Below are 18,454 nucleotides of genomic sequence, written 5' to 3' on the forward strand. Positions count from 1 at the left end.
GTGAGAAAAAAGTTATCAAACAACAGTGGTAGCGCGAATCGAACTAACTACTTCTAGTTCCGTAGCATTCAGTTCAGTCGTGTCAGACTCTTCGTGACCCTATGGACCATGTCACCCCACGCTTTCCAGTCTCTCACTATCTTCCTAACATCACATAACTTCATCTTCAGTGCCTCGAGGATGCCATCTAACCATCGCGTTCGCTGCCTACCCCTTCTCCGGCGACCCTCAACCTTTCCCAACATCAAATCTTTCTCCAGCGACTCCTCTCTTCTCATCAGATGACCAAAGTAGCTGAGCTTTAACTTTAGAATTTGACCCTCCAATGAGCAGTCAGGGTTTATGGTCGACAATATCGACTGATTTGATCTTCTGGCAGTCCAAGGAACTCTCAAGAGTCTTCGCCAGCACCACAATTCAAACGCGTCAATTCTTCGGCGGTCAGCCTCTTTCACAGTCCAATTCTTGCATCCATACATCACAAATGGAAAGACCATAGCAAGAGTTATACGGATCTTGGTTGGCAGACTAATGCATCTGCTCTTTACTAGGCGGTCAAGGCTAACCATGGCTCTCTTTCCCAGGTCTCCTAATTTCATGGCTGCAGTCTCCTTCCGAGGTAATCTTGGAGCCCAAGAAGAGAAAATCTGTCACAGCTTCCACTTCTTGTCCATTGATGCTCCAGGACTTGATAGGGCAAGACGCCATGATCTTTGTCTTTTTAATGTTCAGTTTAAGCCCAAACTTCTCACTCTCTTCTTGTACGCGCATCAGAAACCTCACGAGTTCCACTTCACTTTCTGCCATTAAAGTTGTATCATCCGCATATCTAAGGTTGTTGATACGTTCTCCAGCAATCTTCACTCCAGCTGAAGACTCGTCCAGACCGGCCTTCCTCATGATGCACTCTGCATATAGGTTAAATAGGCAGGGCGACAGTATGCAGCCTTGCCTCACTCCATTCTAAATCGGAAACCAATCAGTAAGACCATGCCCAGTTCTGACTGTGGCCTCTTGCCCTTCATACAGGTTCCTGAGGAGACAGATGAGGTGAATTGGAACTCCCATCTCTTGGAGAGCTTGCCACAATCTGCTGTGATCTACGCAGTCAAACGCTTTCGCATAATCAATAAAGCAGAAGTAGAAGTAGCGCTGTGCGCTAATACTTTATGCGTAAAATCTGATAATAAATTAGGCACTCAGACACGCCGCGATATGAAAGCCGAGAATTTTTTACATGTTATGTCACAGCTGCATTTATAGAGTTGGAACTTCATGTTTCCAGGTGTACAGGCCATTGCTGCCGCTCAAACAATTACACCTTTTTGACCATCGGAGCTTGCTGCCTGCTCTCACAACTTGCAATTAACGTTTTGAATGCCTATACGCGCTATATTGTGCACTGGAATCATTTTAGTTTCACAGCGCTGCCAAATGTAGGGCGCCGGCTCTTCGGTCATGCTCTGCTTCCGTGGACGTAATTTTCGCTGTACGCAGAGCTGAGCATCGCACAGCACACGGACGCCACTTCGTTTCGCCTCCATCAAAGCGCAGCCGCCGAGGTCGGGTTCGAGCCCGGGAACTCCGGACGGTAGTCGGGTGTCTTACCACTGCACCACCCCGGCGGGGCAATCCTATGTCCTTTTTCGGCTCTACTTCAAGTTGCGTGATGTCACATTCTTGACGTCACCCTAATTGACTGACTTAAGACTATTTTAGTCTTTAGTACTCTCAAATTGCGTGCCAATCCATTCATATGCCCCTCTTTGGCTCGACTTCAGATTGCGTGATGTCAGATTAATTGACTGATTTCATTAACTATTTAGTATTTGATAATCTTGATGTCACCCTAATTGACTGACTTAACTATTTTAGTATTTGATACATTCAAATGTGGCGCCAAGCCATTGGCTAGTGGGACTATTTTCGCCTTTAATTTTACATTTTTGCCTGTAATTAATTTCCTAATTGACTTATTGGCGTAAATATTTCTTCGGACACATTACGTCACCGACACCACTCATAAACCTCTACCGGACTGGACCTAGCGCGAACGCTCCTGGCCACGCCACTGCCCGCTTCTTCGTCTATATCGGCTGGTCACGATCACGGGCGTAGCGCAGTTTTCTGGGTTGCCAAAAACCTGTCCACACTTTCCCGAAAACAAATTCTGGCAGGCCGTGCATCTTTATCGCAATGGTAACCCGCCACTCTTGAGCGCTATGTACAGTGGAGGCCCATGAGCATAATTAAATCAAATGGTACTCCATCCTCACTTCCTATGCATAAGTACCGAATGCCATGCGGGTCTATAGCGGAAAACCTTTCATTGACGTTCTTGAATACATCCCAAAAATATACCCCTTCCCAACAGGGTAAAAAAAACATGGTCTATGATTTCTGGCTTCCTGCATATTAAACAGCGTGATCCCCAGGATATGAATAATCCCTTTTTCTCCAAAAATGTTTTACCGGCAAGGTTCCGGTGTGCAATTTAAAAAAGAAGGCTTTTACTCCTGGCGTCATCTGCATTCTTTTACCCTTTTTAAAGCAGCTGCACCTGGGCCTCCATCGTACAATTAGGCCCTATACAAAGGCACAGGGAACATAATGTCACACAATGCACGATACAATTTCTTTCGTTTTACTTTAGACAAATAATCACTTCTCCAAAGAAAAAAAAACTCGAACTTTCGGAATTACAACAGACGCAAGCCGAGCATAGCAAAGAAATCAGAATCATTAAAGAAGACATCAAAGAGATTAAAGAAACCCTCAAATCCCTAGTCGAGGTAATTAAAGAGTAAAAAGAGGCAAAAGCTATACCTGCACCGGCAACTCTGATGCTCAGGTTGGCCGTCATACGGGGCCCCGGTGGGGCAAGCGAGAGCAATTGTGGCGGGGACAGTGACGACTCAGATGAAATGAATATCGATCAGGCTAGACCCGCGAAACGTAAATCAGACGACACTAGTGTAATTGGACAAGCCAGAAAGCACGTGACATTTAGAAAATTAGTCAAGGATGAAATCATAGACTTCGAATTGAACCTGAACAAGAAACTCGAGGCGAGATTCGGAGTGCTAGAAACAATGCTTCAAGCCCTTTGCAACGCATCGGGTACACAATATCACAATCATAATGGATCCCAAAACGTCTAAAATTTGGCAATGGAATTGCCGGTCGTTGTCAATGAAGCGATGGCTGTTACAACAGTATACGTAGCTAGACAGAACACACAGCCTTTGGCAATGACTCTGCAGGAAACGCGAGGTGTATGGAAGCTTTTGGGGTATAAAAGCTACGATAGCGGGAAGGGAAGTAAAACCCAGGTCGTGATGTACGTCAAAAACAACGTCGCCATCGTCCAGCACGAAGCAGGGAACAGGGAGACCGAACCAGTCTTTGTGGAAATCCTGACCGGTAAAAAGAACAGAGCCAGCATATTTCTATCTCAATGTGTACAGCTCCCCGAAGTGCACGAAGGCGAGGTTTGCCCCAATATTTAAGAGCGATTAGCCTAATAATAGCCGGCGATTTTAATGCCAGACATCGAGAATGGGGTTACACGACCAGCAGCCCGAAGGGTCAAACGCTCTTGGAAGATATCAATGAGTCAAACCTCTACATCACTAAGGGCATTAGATGCCCGACGAGGGTGGGCAACAGTGTCTAAGCGGACACAAACCCGGACATGACTTTCTGCCATAGAACTGGCATAGTCAAGTGGACGAACAAGCATCAGGATCTAGGTAGCGACCACTACGTGCTAGAGGTAGAACTAAGCAGGAAAGTGAGCGTTAAGCCCGCTGTGTATCGACGGGAACCCAAGTAGATTGGGATGAACGGGAAGGAATTGGAGATATAGAGTGCATTCAAAATTGGGCCGCCCAATTAATTACCCATGTAAACGAGGCCACCGAAGACATTAAAGGCGAAGCTCTGCCTGAGGCGATGGATAGCAGCTATTCGGCATGTTCAAAAAGAAAGAAGAGCTAACGAAGAAGCTCAAAAAGCAAAAGTGGAACCGAAATCTCAGGAGAGAGATAGCCAGACACAAATAGAAAAATACGCCTGGAAACTAGTCGCGACGTTGGGATAACAAATGCGACGAGATGGAGGGCACCATGAATGGGGCCAAGATCTGGAAACTGCTCAGGTCTCTGATTGACCCCAGTAAGTCCAAAACGGTCGCCAACATAGAACAGGTCAAGGCGATAACTTTAAGGGTACGGACAAACAGCTCATTGACAAGCTCAAGTCCACGTACGTAGCTCCCCCCGCCACAGCGCATTACAGAGATTACAACAGACCGGCGAACAGCGAGCTTGACGCGTCCATAACAGTGGCAGAAGTCAGAGCAGAGCTGCACGGCCTAAAAAGACGCTCGGCCCCCGGGCCGGACCTCATTAGTAACAAGATGCTCGCAAATCTGGACGACGAATCGATCAATGCCCTAACCAGATGTTTAAATCAGGTGTTGGAGAGTGGTCAAGTACCCCAAGAGTAGAAGAGGGCTAAGATTACCCTAATCCACAAGCAGGGAAAACCACCGGGCTTAGAGAATCTCCGCCCAATATCACTAACATACTGCGTAGGCAAACTACTTGAGAAAGGCATTCAGAGGAGGCTAACCAAATACACCGAAGAGAATGATGCGTGGCCGGCTGAATTGGTCGAATTCAGGCCCGGCCGCTGTACGCTAGATACCATGCTCAGACTACACAACGATGTATCAGAGACTTCAGGGAAAAAAATACGAAAGCTATTCTAGGCTTAGATCTTATGAAAGCTTTCGACAACGTCAGCCACGACTCCATTCTCGGCGGGCTAGCTGAGCTAAGAGTAGGCGAAAGAACCTACAACTACATTAGATCATTCCTGCGAGACAGGACGGCGATCATCAGCTTTCAGGGCTTAAATTCGGAGGAGTTCCCGCTGGGTAACAGAGGCACTCCGCAGGGGGCTGTGCTCTCGCCTTTCCTTTTTAGCATCGTAATGAGGAAGCTCCCCCGTAAGCTTGGTCATCTCGATGACTTGAAACTAAGCATCTACGCGGACGATGTGACCGTCTGGATGTGCGAAGGGAACGACTCGTACATCACATCCAGGCTCCAAGAGGCAGCAGCTATAATCAGCTATCACGCAGAGGACGTAGGTCTATGCTGTTCGCCAGAAAAATCGGAGCTCCTGGTAATGACCAGCAGTAGTGGGAAGATAACTCCAGATATCAAAATGAAAGTAAACGGGAACAAAGTCCCGAAAGTAGATGAAATTAGAATATTAGGTATGACTATCAACCGCAGGGATAGTAACAAAAGCCTGATTAAGAAATTAAAAGATCAGGCGGAGCTCGTAGTCAGAGTACTTAAGAAGACGTCCAACAGAAGGAGTGGTCTCACGGAGGCTAGTAGACTCAGACTCGTACGAGCTTTTGTCACGAGCAGAATGTGCTACGCGACTCCATTCCTAAAAATCAACAAGACCGGATAACGCGAATTAAACACCATAATTAAGAGATGCACGAAGTGCGCTCTAGGACTCCCATACTTCTAACGACGTTCTAAAGAAAATGGGGTTGCATAATGAGTGGAAAGAGCTAGCTGCGGCGGTTAGGCTGTCCCAGAGAGAGCGACTCGCAGGAACGGCGGCGGGTAGACAAATCCTCGACTGGGTAAACCTACTAGCGCCCGGGAAAGGCGAAAGTATCAGAGAAAGCATACATCGAGAAATCAGAAAGCATATATACGTCTCGCCCATACCGAAGAACATGCACCCCGTACACGACGAGGGGAGGAGGAAGAGCAGAGCTGAGCACCTCGCTAACAAATTGGACAAACTCCCACCGGGATCGGTCGCCTACACCGATGCAGCGATCGGGAAAGAAGGCTATGTAACCTCGGTCGCCCTATTAGACACCGGGATCGCCATAGGAATCGAAAGAAACCGAGATCTACCGCCGGTAGAAGCGGAGGAGATTGCAATAGCCATTGCCATTGCACGACCAGACGTGAAACACGTCATCAGCAATAGCAAAGCGGTGGTTAGGAATTTTAGCAAGGGTAGAGTCAGCAATCGTGCTGCAAAAATTCTGAACGAGTCGTCTCTAGCCGAAAGCGTGACCATAATCTGGACCCCAACACACGCCGGTCTCGCCGGCAACGAAGCTGCCCACATGCTCATCCGCTCCTCGCTACCTCAGGGTGCTGCGGATGCCTCCACAACAACATCTAAAAGCAAAGAATGTATTGGTACGTTTAGGGATGTAACCGACAACCTGAAGAAAGACTGGAGGATATATCCGCCACCAGGTAGATCCCTGAGTAAAAAGGAATCATACGACCGGAGAAGAATCCAAGCTCGAAATTTCTTTTCGCCCCTGTGGAAGAGTTGGACGGAAGAGATCACATAATATGGAGATGCGTTCGTGCCCCAGGGCGCAACGCGATTAAAACAAGTGATGAATGGGAGACCACGCTAAGAAACTCCGACGAAAAAACAGCGATTCGCCGTCCGCCTGGCGGCCGAGGCTGAAGACTTCTCCTAGACGGGGCCGGGTGTCCTCCGGCCGCGGTGCGACAGACTGCCTCCCCGGACGCCTGCGTGCGGACCCGGAGGTGGCTGCCGCGCCATATTCGGCGAATAAATGTTCTTCCTCCTCATCCTCCTCCTCACTTCAAAACCGCGCTGAAAGGAACCGAACACTTGCTACGACTTCTCTATAAAAGCCCTTAATCACTGCGGAAAAATCTTCATTGAAAAAGCATACTCCGGTAGTAGCCGTCTCAGTCTGATTTGGCATACGGTGCGTAAGAAAGGAATCTTCATTGAAAAAGCATACTCCGGTAGTAGCCGTCTCAGTCTGATTTGGCATACGGTGCGTAAGACAGGGTCGGTCGTGTCTAAAAAACCGAAAACGACTGACCAGCTATCGCAAAAACAGGGGGCCCAATCCTAGCCCACCATCTTTTAGGGTGCTCGGAAGGATGGCAGCTCCTGGCCCTACGGGGCTGGGAAGGTAGGTCAACGCCGCTTGCGGCGGGGGCTTCCAGCCACCGAATTTTATCTGTTGTAGGCCGTCACTGCACCCGCTACCGCTTCGAGGGTAGACGACGGCTGTTGTTGCGGCGCGCGTCTTTCTCTCCCTCTTCTTTTTCTTTCTTCTCTATTTTCTATTCTGTCCGCACGAGGCAGCGGAGATGAAGAGGAAGAGAAAGACGCGCGCCGCAACAACAGCCGTCGTTCAGCCCTGAAGCAGTGGCGGGTGCAATGACGGCCCCTATTTTCTCTTCTGTCCGCACGAGGCAGCGGAGATGAGCCCGACCTCGGAAGCTGCGTTTCGATGGAGGCGAAACGAAGTGGCGTCTTTGTGCTGTGCGATGTCAGCGCACGTTAAAGATCCCCAGGGGGTCAAAACTAGTCCGTAGCTCTCCACTATGGCTTCTCTTTCTCTCTTTCCACTTTCGCTCCCACCTTCCTTCCCTCCCTTACGGCGCGGTTTAGGTGTCCACAGAAAACAAGTGAGACAGTTACCGCGCATTTCCCCTTCCTATAAATCAATCAATCAAAGCAGTTGTTGTTGTTGTTGTTGTGGCTGTACGAAAAAAGAAAAGAAAATGCACGGGCCTGCTACTGGCTCTGTAGCTGAGCCACCTCCGCTGCCTCGTGCAGATAGAAGAGAATATAGATAAGAAATAAAAGGAAGAGGAAAAGAAAGACGCGCGCCGCAACAGCAGCCGTCGTCCACCACCAGCGGTGGCGTGTGCAATGACGGCCTAGAACAGATAAACATTTGGTGCCAGGCTAGCCCCCGCCACAAGCGGCGGTGACCCACCTGTACCAGCCCCATCAGGGGAGACACCCCAGCGGAGATGGCTCAGCCTTTCTCTATGGCTCAACTACAGAGCCAGTAGCAGGCCCGTGCATTTTCTTTTCCTTCTTCCTACAGTCAGAGCAACAACAATCATCTTTAACTCGTCTGAACATATGTTAGTCCGGCTGCAGCGCTCCCATTCAGACGCCCAGAATGTAAATAGCGTATGTAAGTAGCATTTGAGTGATTTTTGTTGATTTTGTTCTCGTGAAAAGCAATGTGTCAAGACCAGGCAATAAAGAAAAAAAAAGACGGTCGTGGCGTAGTTGGTTAAAGCGCTATAGCTGGGGTAGGAGGAACGGAGGTTCGATTCCCGGTGGAGACTTTTTTTTTAATGAGGAGGAGTCGCACACCTCTCAAGCGTTTCAAGGCAACGCTGTCAGAGCTTATTGGCAAGGGGGCTGCGCAGCTGGCCTTGGTTGTGACGTTACGCGCATGCGCAGACCTAGGCTATGTGGAGCCACGCGAAGCTGCGGTCTGACATGGGTAGTGAAGCTTTCGCTTGATAAATGAAAAGGATTCAACGCTGCTGAACCCAATGTGGAACGAAACCATTAGCTGCGAGTGATAGAGCGTTCTTCTTCGTCTTCCATGGTGCCACGGTAACATGGTGTCACGCCGACGGCTTGAAGACCTAGAGTAGTGTAGCTTTCGCTAAAAAATAAACATAAATATAACTGAGAAAAGTACTTTGTTGTGTGTGAAACGCTACCGCGTCTAATCGTTCCCCTAATTTCTTTAGCCCCGCAGGTGTGGCGCGGGGGTTACGGGGCACGACTACTATTCCAAAGGACGCGGGATCGAATCCCGGCCTCGGCGGCCGCTTTTGGATGGAGGCGAAAAGCAAGGCACTCGTGTGCTGTGCGATGTCAGTGCACGTTAATGATCTCCAGGTGGTCGAAATTCACGGAGTCCTCCACTACGGCGTCTCTCATAGCCTGACTCGTTTTGGGACGTTAAAGGTCCACTGAAAGGGGTCACCAAGAAGGGTAAACAACGTCATAACACTGATAGTTATTAAACCACCCATCATTTTCCCGCAAAAATTTTCGATCTAACTTCTGCAACACCGGAGATATCGGCGATTAAAAATTAGCCTTCCAATTTTCCCCCTCAACTCGTACGCCGAAGGGAGCCATAAAAAATATAAAGAATACAAGCAAGTTCAAAGCTCCGCCCAGACATACGTCACTTCGACGAACTTCCGGTTGCCGCGCGCTCGCTCGCTGACGTACTCGCGTCAACCCGTCCTCGCTCGCACACGCCTGAGGAGTTCGCCAGTTCGCGCAGCGACGGTTAGTGTAACCGCGAACCCGTGGTTACCCTATGTTACACGGCGGACCAAACCATGGTTACACCACTAACCGCGGTTATCGCAAACCGAGCTTGACGACCTCGGTTTGCGTCGTTTAACCGAGGTTATGACGGCGTCTGTTGACGGAAGCTGCTCGTCGGCGCCCGAGTGCGCGAAACGTACGAGCGGGTCTGCTTCACAAAGTATTCATTTGCCCACTGTATCACGTTTAAAGATCGATGTATAAAATATGATGCCGCCTGACGTCTTCGATTACGGCCGACAGCGTAGCGACTGCGTACTGAAGCCTTGTCTTGCCTGCAGTATCGTTTGAACGGCTTGTTAATTGCTGAGCAGAACATAAAAAAATGCGCGGCCTTAGCTATGAAAGTACACGAGTTTGCAACGCTTGCAGCACGGGATGCCACGAGCAGGCTGAGGTACGTTACGCAATTACCGCGGGGGTGGGGCGCGCGAGCGCAGCGAACGACGGCGCCGTGCGTGACCGTCCCTAGTCGTCGCTAGGCCTAAATTGTTTCGCTTCGAAGCCGCGGCAGTCGGCGCTTTGGAACATGATCAACGCTGTCGTAAATCGTATACTTATGAAACTGCCGTATAGTGAATCCTATCCTGCCATAGTAAAATAATTATAGGATTAACTCTGCCGACACATTATTCGCAGAGCTAGTACGAGCAGATCGGATCAGCCGAAATGCACCAGCGGCAGCTGGCTTGTGCAGAAACTGGCTTGTATCACGGCAATCTCTTACCAGCAATTTGCTGCTGGTCAGCAATCCTTACGAAGGCTTCATACTTGGTATTCGGCTCAGTATTCCAGACGCCAACAAATTTTAGCACGCTTTATTTCGGACATCGGTGCTAACGACCCGCCGTGTCGTTCCGAACGGTATGCGGGAGGAGGGGCCACAGCGGCGGTGTTTATGGCGGTCGAGGAGGTGCTGCCATCGTGCGGTGCTTGACCGTGCTGTTGACGCCTCGTCGGACAACACTCCGGTACTTTTGAAACCACGTTGTATAAATAAGCTATTTGTAAATGCAGCTTCCTTCTGCCGATCCCTGCGTCGCTTCGGTTGTTGCACTTAATGGGCAATGGCCACCTAACCGATAAGGGCGGCGAGCTGTAACAGCCCGCACAGAGTTCGAGCAGCGCACGAGCAGACGACTTTCGCAGCTACCGGAAGTGTGTCCGTGACGTCATGGCTGCAGTGGCCGCAGCGAATGGCAGCTTCTAGCAAGCCTTGCCAGTCAACTCACCCGTGACGTCACGGGTCAAGGAAATAGTTCCATGCGACACCGCCAAGCGACATTCTCTCTGCCCGCGAATAAAAAAAACGCCGTTCTTAAAAATTAATAATAAATCGCTGGCTTTGTTCCAAGGAGTTATACTTTGCGTTAATGCTCAAAAGGATGTGTTCTACACACTGAACACGTTTATCAGTGGCTTCTTGGGGGCCGTTTCCTAATTTTCTTTAGGTGGCATTATAGGAAGGCGCAGTATATTTCTTATTTTTCGGTGGACACCTACACTTCGAACGAACGACATACCGATTTAGGTTCATATGCCATCGGTTCGAATCCCTATCGCCTCCAACACGACTAGCAGACACATGCATAATATGAAGCGAAATGGTATGACACCGCCTTAACATTGCACAAAAAACTATTTCACCGTAGTTTTGATAAGGCTTCACGGGCACGATTTTTTCTACACGTGTTTCGAATAAACTTATGGTACAGCGACGGCAGCGCCTTCCTGACCATGCAATCTATGCGTGCATGGACGGACCTGAAGCCTGCTCCTCATTGTCTGATATAGTGTTGGACAGTGTGTATATCAGCGTGTATCTTGATTTGGGGTTACAATGAACGTAAACTTCTCTTCAGTTAAAGTGGAGGAAGGCTGTAGTGAAAGAGGAAAAATAGGAGTGCCATAGTGAAGGGCTATGGGGTGATTTCGATCAAAAGAACATGCCTAACAATTAAGTAAACCACATACGGCAGTGCGGTGAGGTATCGTATACTATGCGGACTCAAGTTGAGCTTGTTTTAATGTCTGTTGCGAGATATTCCACAAGAGTCCTGCATTTTTGCAATTAATGAAAAAATAACCAGTTCTTTCTGGCACATCGCAAAGGCGGGAATTTACTGCGGACAGAAAAATGCTCTTTCTGTGCAATCACAATATAACAGGCAATATCGCACAGCACACGGATGCCTCCATTCCGGCTCCATCTAAACGCTGCCACCGGCAGTCGGGACACCGAGAAGCGAAAGAATTTTGAGGAGGTTCTTTTCGGCTCGCCTTCGCTACCCGCCGCGACGGCTCAGTCGGAGTACTGGTTTGGTTGGTTGGTCGGTCGGTCGGTCGGTTTGGTCGGTTTGGTCGGTCGGTTTGGTCGGTCGGTTTGGTCGGTCGGTCGGTTTGGTCGGTTTGGTCGGGTCGGTCGGTCGGTCGGTCGGTCGGTCGGTCGGTCGGTCGGTCGGTCGGTCGGTCGGTCGGTCGGTCGGTCGGTCGGTCGGTCGGTCGGTCGGTCGGTCGGTCGGTCGGTCGGTCGGTCGGTCGGTCGGTCGGTCGGTCGGTCGGTCGGTCGGTCGGTCGGTCGGTCGGTCGGTCGGTCGGTCGGTCGGTCGGTCGGTCGGTCGGTCGGTCGGTCGGTCGGTCGGTCGGTCGGTCGGTCGGTCGGTCGGTCGGTCGGTCGGTCGGTCGGTCGGTCGGTCGGTCGGTCGGTCGGTCGGTCGGTCGGTCGGTCGGTCGGTCGGTCGGTCGGTCGGTCGGTCGGTCGGTCGGTCGGTCGGTCGGTCGGTCGGTCGGTCGGTCGGTCGGTCGGTCGGTCGGTCGGTCGGTCGGTCGGTCGGTCGGTCGGTCGGTCGGTCGGTCGGTCGGTCGGTCGGTCGGTCGGTCGGTCGGTCGGTCGGTCGGTCGGTCGGTCGGTCGGTCGGTCGGTCGGTCGGTCGGTCGGTCGGTCGGTCGGTCGGTCGGTCGGTCGGTCGGTCGGTCGGTCGGTCGGTCGGTCGGTCGGTCGGTCGGTCGGTCGGTCGGTCGGTCGGTCGGTCGGTCGGTCGGTCGGTCGGTCGGTCGGTCGGTCGGTCGGTCGGTCGGTCGGTCGGTCGGTCGGTCGGTCGGTCGGTGGGTTGGTTGGTTGGGTTCACAGGAAGGGAAAGGCGCAGTATCTGTCACACTTGCTCTGTGGACACCTGAACCGCGCCGTAAGGGAAGGGAGGAAGGTGGGAGTGAAAGTGGAAAGAGATAAAGGGGAGCCGTAGTGGCGGGCTACGGAGTAATTTCGACCACCTGGGGATCTTTAACGTGCACTGACATCGCACACGGACGCCACTTCGTTTCGCCTCCATCGAAACGCAGCTGGGTCTTTTCTGAAAACCCCAGGACCAAGGCGGTCACGTTTCGATGGAGGTGAAGCGCAAATGCGTGCATCTGCGATGTCAATGCACGTTAAAGATCCCCGGTTAGTCAAAATTATTTCGCAGCCCTGCACTACAGCACTTTACTTTCCGTCTCTTCCAATCCCACTTTTCTCCCTTCCCTTACGGCGCGGATCAGGTGCCCACTTAGATGTGTGACAGATGCTGTGCCTTTCCTTGCCTGCAGCGCACTGCACAATTACATACGTCAGTTACATACGTGCCATAAATGTTTCTCTCAGCTAAACCGCTGAATCCTTAAAACTCAAATTTCGCACAGAAACGGCATTTTGTCGGCAGTTGTTGTTGTGGCTGTAGGAAGACGGAAAAGAAAATGCACGAGCCTGCTACTGGCTCTGTATAGCTTAGCCACCTCCGCTGCCTGATTGATTGATTTATAAAAAAAACTGGTTGATTTATAGGAAAGGAAAGGCGCGATAACTGTCTCACTTGTTTTCTGTGGACACCGCAACCGCGCCGTAAGGGACGGGAGGAAGGTGGGAGTGAAAGTGGAAAGAGAGAAAGAGGAGCCGTAGTGGAGGGCACAGGTGCCCATTAGTGGCTGCGTCTAAAACATCGGGCACCTTCTAAGAACTTCCGCTCCTTGTCCTCAAAAAAAAAAAAAAATTGAGGCAGAGCTGCATGCGTCCCCAACCCTGTCAGTGAAAAAGGCTTCAATTATTTCTCTTTCCGTTTTGTACTTTGATGCAGCCAAGAACTTCGATATAAGAGGCCGGTAGACATGACGGGGTTGACTGCAGTGATCAGGCATATGTCCCCTCGACTTGTTTTTGACATCAAGGAAGTGCTCTCCGCCTCTTTCGTTTATATACAGCACCCATTCTGAACAAAATACACTTTTCCACATGCGAGAGGAATCTGGCACACTATACTCCTGTCCGGCACTCTGTGTACTTGCTGGCATACCTTGAAGTGCAGGCTGGCTCTTTCTGCCTGTTCACCATCGAGCAAATATTGGCCAATTTGCAAGGAGCCGGAAACGCTAGATCCACCTCAAGCATCGATGCCGCCTTCTTGATGCTATGCGACGTTTCTCTTCGGCATTCATTCTTTTTCTACCATTCTTCACTTCCTGAAGTAAGGCTTCTCCCAGGCCGGAAGGTATGCAGCCAGCAGAGTACAGACGTTGAACGTGTTTGTTGAAACTAGAATCGAGCATATGTTCACAGCTATTCGCATACGTTCACAAGCGGTGATTTTTCTCAAGGTGCAAAAAAAAAAAATCTTCATTTCTAAATAACTCTTAAATTCTAGTGTATTCATTTGGAGCTTTGAAAAGAAAGTTTTTGCTTCCCCTGGAACAGGCCCGTGTTTTCTAAGGACTGATTCTCATGTACTTCTGCAGTACAACGATCTGTACAATGCGATCGGGAGAAAGATATCGCACAAGCCCTTATAAAGTTTATTTCGCGATAAAGCTGATAAATATTCTACACGACATGACATGTACACTTCTTTAAGGATTCCGAAAGTTCTCCCTTGTATGTTCACAGAACTTGCAACTAAATTGGACAAAGCATTGCTCTACCTAACCTGACACACAGTTCGTAAAAATGGGTCCTTCTTATCACGAAAGAACATAAAACGGTTAACCACTTGGCGCAACTACAAATGCGTCAAACCAACTCCCCCAGAGCGGACGCGATGAAACACTGGTTCGGCGGGTACGCTTCCAAGTACTTCCCCACACAAAAATGGTGAACACATGATGCAATCTCTGCACATTAACACGAGAACAATGCACTGCTTGTAACACGTGCCATATCTTGGTAACAAGAAATAAATTACGAATCTTAGCACGTGCAAACAGACTAATCGAATCACTCTTCTCACGTACTTCCCAGGCCTGCTGATTCCAATCTGACTCACTGTCTTGATAGTTTTCTAGCGGTACTTCTAAATACTTCACTGGGGTGGTTACCCAAGACATGTTCACGAAATTCGCAGAGGTTGTGGGCCACCCTCCATTCCAGAACCCAAGGCACTTATCCCAGTTCACAGAACTGCCGCTCACAGAACAAAAGTCCTTCACTAATTGGACAACATAATGAAGGCTTTCGTAGTCAGCCCAGAAGACGGCAATGTCATCGGCATACGCGAACACGCGGACCTCTGCTGCATGCAAACGAAAATCTCGGACAATGCTGCTCTCGATAATATTCAGACAGAATGGTTCAATATACAAGCACAAATGCAATGGTGAATGGTGCCAGGGGGCGGCCCTGACGCACAGAGTGTTGCACTTGGTTGCGCTCCCCCCCCTCTCCCCCACTCTTATTTATTATCAGCAACGTCATGCGCCCTCCGTACGCCATTGTGACTCCCTTGTAAATAACTGAGCCCAAATTCGCATGCACTACAGTTGCAAAAACTTCATACGGCACCTTGTCGAAGGCATTCTCTTGGTCAAGCTTCAACATGGCAACGCATTGATGCAAGGCGTCTCAACTCTGCACCGACCGTGTCTTGGTGGATATAAGTACATATGGTTCGGCCTTTAATGCTGCAGGTCCGATTCGTTCCTACTAATTCTTGCATTACGGTTTGAAGCCCTTTAGCCAGAATTTTCATGAAGATTTTGTAATCTCTGTTCGTCAGGGTTATTGGTCTCTAAGCGGTAACTTGCTGAAGTTTGGCTTCGTCAACGCTTTTTGGTATTAAAATTGTATGGGCTGTTAGAAAAGACGAGGGAAGCATATCTGTGTCATAGATCTCATTAAACAATGCAGTCAAAACTGGGGAGAAGCGGCTGCAAGCGCTTCTGGTCCTGGAGACTTTCCAGGACTTATATGGCTTTATTTCTCCTTCGGAGATTGGCGCAGTTTTAAATGTTTTTTTTTTTTCTTTTCATCATCCAGCCTTGGCATAAGAGAGAAGAAACTGTACTTGCAGTGTTCGGTATGCACTTTTGTGTAACTAAAAGATCTGCTGTGCTATTCATAAAAGGCCCTCCCTATATTCGATTTATCTGAGTAGACTACACCGTTACAATCTATTTTTGATATGCCATTCCTGCAGGCGTGCATTTTGTTTTTGTTTTTCAATCACAAAGCACGTTTTGTGGGCATTTCGCCCGCTAACAGGCGCTGTGCCCTCGCCCTCACCACCGCACCTTGATACCGCTCCACATCTATTGCCTCCAATTTCTGCTTGACGGAACGGATTTCTTCGATGCACGAGCCCGGATGCTTGCATTCTTGCGATACTAGAAACGTTAGATCATTCACAAGAGCATTTCCATTCACATTTTATTTTTGTTTTATAGCGCACAATAGTTGAATAGCATTCATTTTTATTGCCTGTTTAAACATTTCCCACTTCCCCCATTGAGATTGATTACTGGCAATTTGCATCTCGTTTAAAGCTGACACTACTTGTTCCACAAAACTATCATCTTTCAGAAGCTTCTCATTAAGTTTCCAATTTTCCCATACAAATTTGTTTCGTTTTCTATTTCTGTTTCCAATCACAAAGACAACAAGGTAGTGGTCGCTAAACTGCACTGGTTCTACGCAGTATTCACAGAAGTATGGTATTACCTCTTCAGGTACGAATGCCCGATCCAAACGTGCGTGACTGCTTCCTTGGAAATCGGTGAAGAGCACTCCAGTAGCACTTCCGAGGCAATCGCCGACATCATCAAGGTGACATTGATCAATTATATCACTTGAACAGGCAGTACTCGCATCTCTGAACGGAGTAGTACTAGTCTTGTCGCGGGCCGCAGTTAAAATCTTCAAGTAAAACGACCATACTGTCTGCGCCACAGTAATAGCCGATATTCTCAAAAGATTTTCTTAATTAGTGTGCGCGTAAATACAGATAATGCGCCACTTCAAACCAGGTAATGTGATGTCACAGATAATCGAACGGCCGCTATCAGTGGTCACAATTAACGCTTTCCACAACCGCACCCAACGATTGGCGAATCAAAAGCATACAACCTGCTGAAGTCCCTACAGCATGACACACGCAAACATCATATCAACTGCTGAAAGGGCGCACCATACGGTCTCAGGCAGAGGCATAGTATTTTATTCTCGTTTTGGCGGCCTCACCATATCATATGTCTGTCTGGTCTTCACTCTCGATTTTGGTATCTTACACCGCTACAATACTAGTTCCCGCTCTGTAGCCAGTCGTAACAGTTGGTTTTGCCTCGTTCTGGAGGACAGACCGCTAATATTGAACGTTGCTATTTGAATGCGCCTTTCAAACGATGATATCGCTTAGCAAGACCAGGACGCAAGTACGGCGCTTACCTTTGCGCGCACAGCGTCGCGCCGTATAGTGTCGTCCCGCCATTATTAGCACTCCGGGCTGTCGCCGCAATCAAACATGGCAAACTTACTTTTGAAAAGGAACTAAATTACATTACTAAATACTTTGCTGAAAATCACAGAAAAGTAATTAAAGTTTATTACTCACTACAGCTCCCAAAAAGTAATGAAATTACATTACAATCACTTCTACTGAGTAATTCAATTACTTTTCAATTACTGTCTTTTTTCCATCCACGAAAAAACTAAGTAAAACTAGCAAACAAAAAAACAACTCATTCTCCAGACGTGAAACACGCATTCTTTCGTCTTCCCGCCAAATTCCGTCTCAGGGAGCTATTCCTTTCCCTCTTTCCTACAGCACTTGCCATTACAAAAACAAGAAAACCGTAAAAAATACAACAAAAAAAATACAAGGGTTAAACACTGCTGAACCAAATATTGAGCGAAAGCATTACCTGCGGGTGACCGAGCATTATTCTCTTTTTCTTCTTCCTCAGCCCACATATAAAGCCCCGCTTTAACCAACCCGTATGAACGCCCTGTCGAAAAAGGAAACTTTATGTCTTGAAATGAGTTTGCCACGTGTGCAGAAAAGATGACCTAGTTTACTTGATTTCTTGGTTTTTATTTCAGTGTTGTGTGCGCACCTCCCACCGGACTTGTATTTATGTGTGTTCTGTCGAAGTAAAAAATTCAGTTAATGTTTAGTGCTCGTCCTGTGTGCCCCTTTTTTCTGTGTCCTCGTTTTAAGCGCTAGTCTTATATTTCAAATGGATTCCAACCAACTAGCCCAGCTTTCTGCTTTGACTGAAACGAGAGACCCAAGTTGACAGCTCCTGCCAGCCCACATATAAAGCCCCGCTTTAACCAAGCGTATGAACGTGCCTGACGTCATGTATCACGTGAGCACCAGCTGCGCCTCTAGCGCGCCACGCGGACCGCTTTTGTGTCACGTTGGGTGTGACGTCACGCGCTGCGCCGTGGCTGCGACCGCGCTACGCCGACCGCTTGAGTTGGTAGCCCAGCTCTCACCCTAGTGTCACGTGGGGTGTGACGTCACAGCATCAGGCCGCGCCACGCTGAAGACTCGAAACCTAGAGTACAGTATTGCTTTCGCAATAAAAGCAGAAGCATGGTCGAACGGTTGTAAAATCAGCGGCGAACCTAGCGTCTTGCTGCCCCGGAGCTGTCTCTGCCATTTGAAGGGCCCGGAGAAGCTAGGTTATTATATTGCTTCCGCAGTCACAAGAATCGACATCAGCACCTTGTGCTCACTGCTCAGTAATGCCCAAGCCACAGTGCCTCACGCCATGGACCCTTCCGCCTATCTCCTGCCATGTTTGGCCGCGAGGAAGCAATTAAGAACGTATCCCTAGTGACGCGCTGCTTTTTCACATCGGCTACACACCATTGACGTACTAGACACTGCAGTCGTTGCTCCTGACTCTATCTAGTCACCTCATCGTGGCGCCATTTAGCCATCGCAGGGTCGAATTCTATAGATATCAGGCTGTCTTTTCCTGCGGAGCGCAGGGAAATTTG

The sequence above is a fragment of the Amblyomma maculatum genome, chromosome 5 (assembly GCF_055883805.1).
Source record: "Amblyomma maculatum isolate TAMU_Amacu chromosome 5, ASM5588380v1, whole genome shotgun sequence".
Lineage (NCBI taxonomy): Eukaryota > Metazoa > Arthropoda > Arachnida > Ixodida > Ixodidae > Amblyomma > Amblyomma maculatum.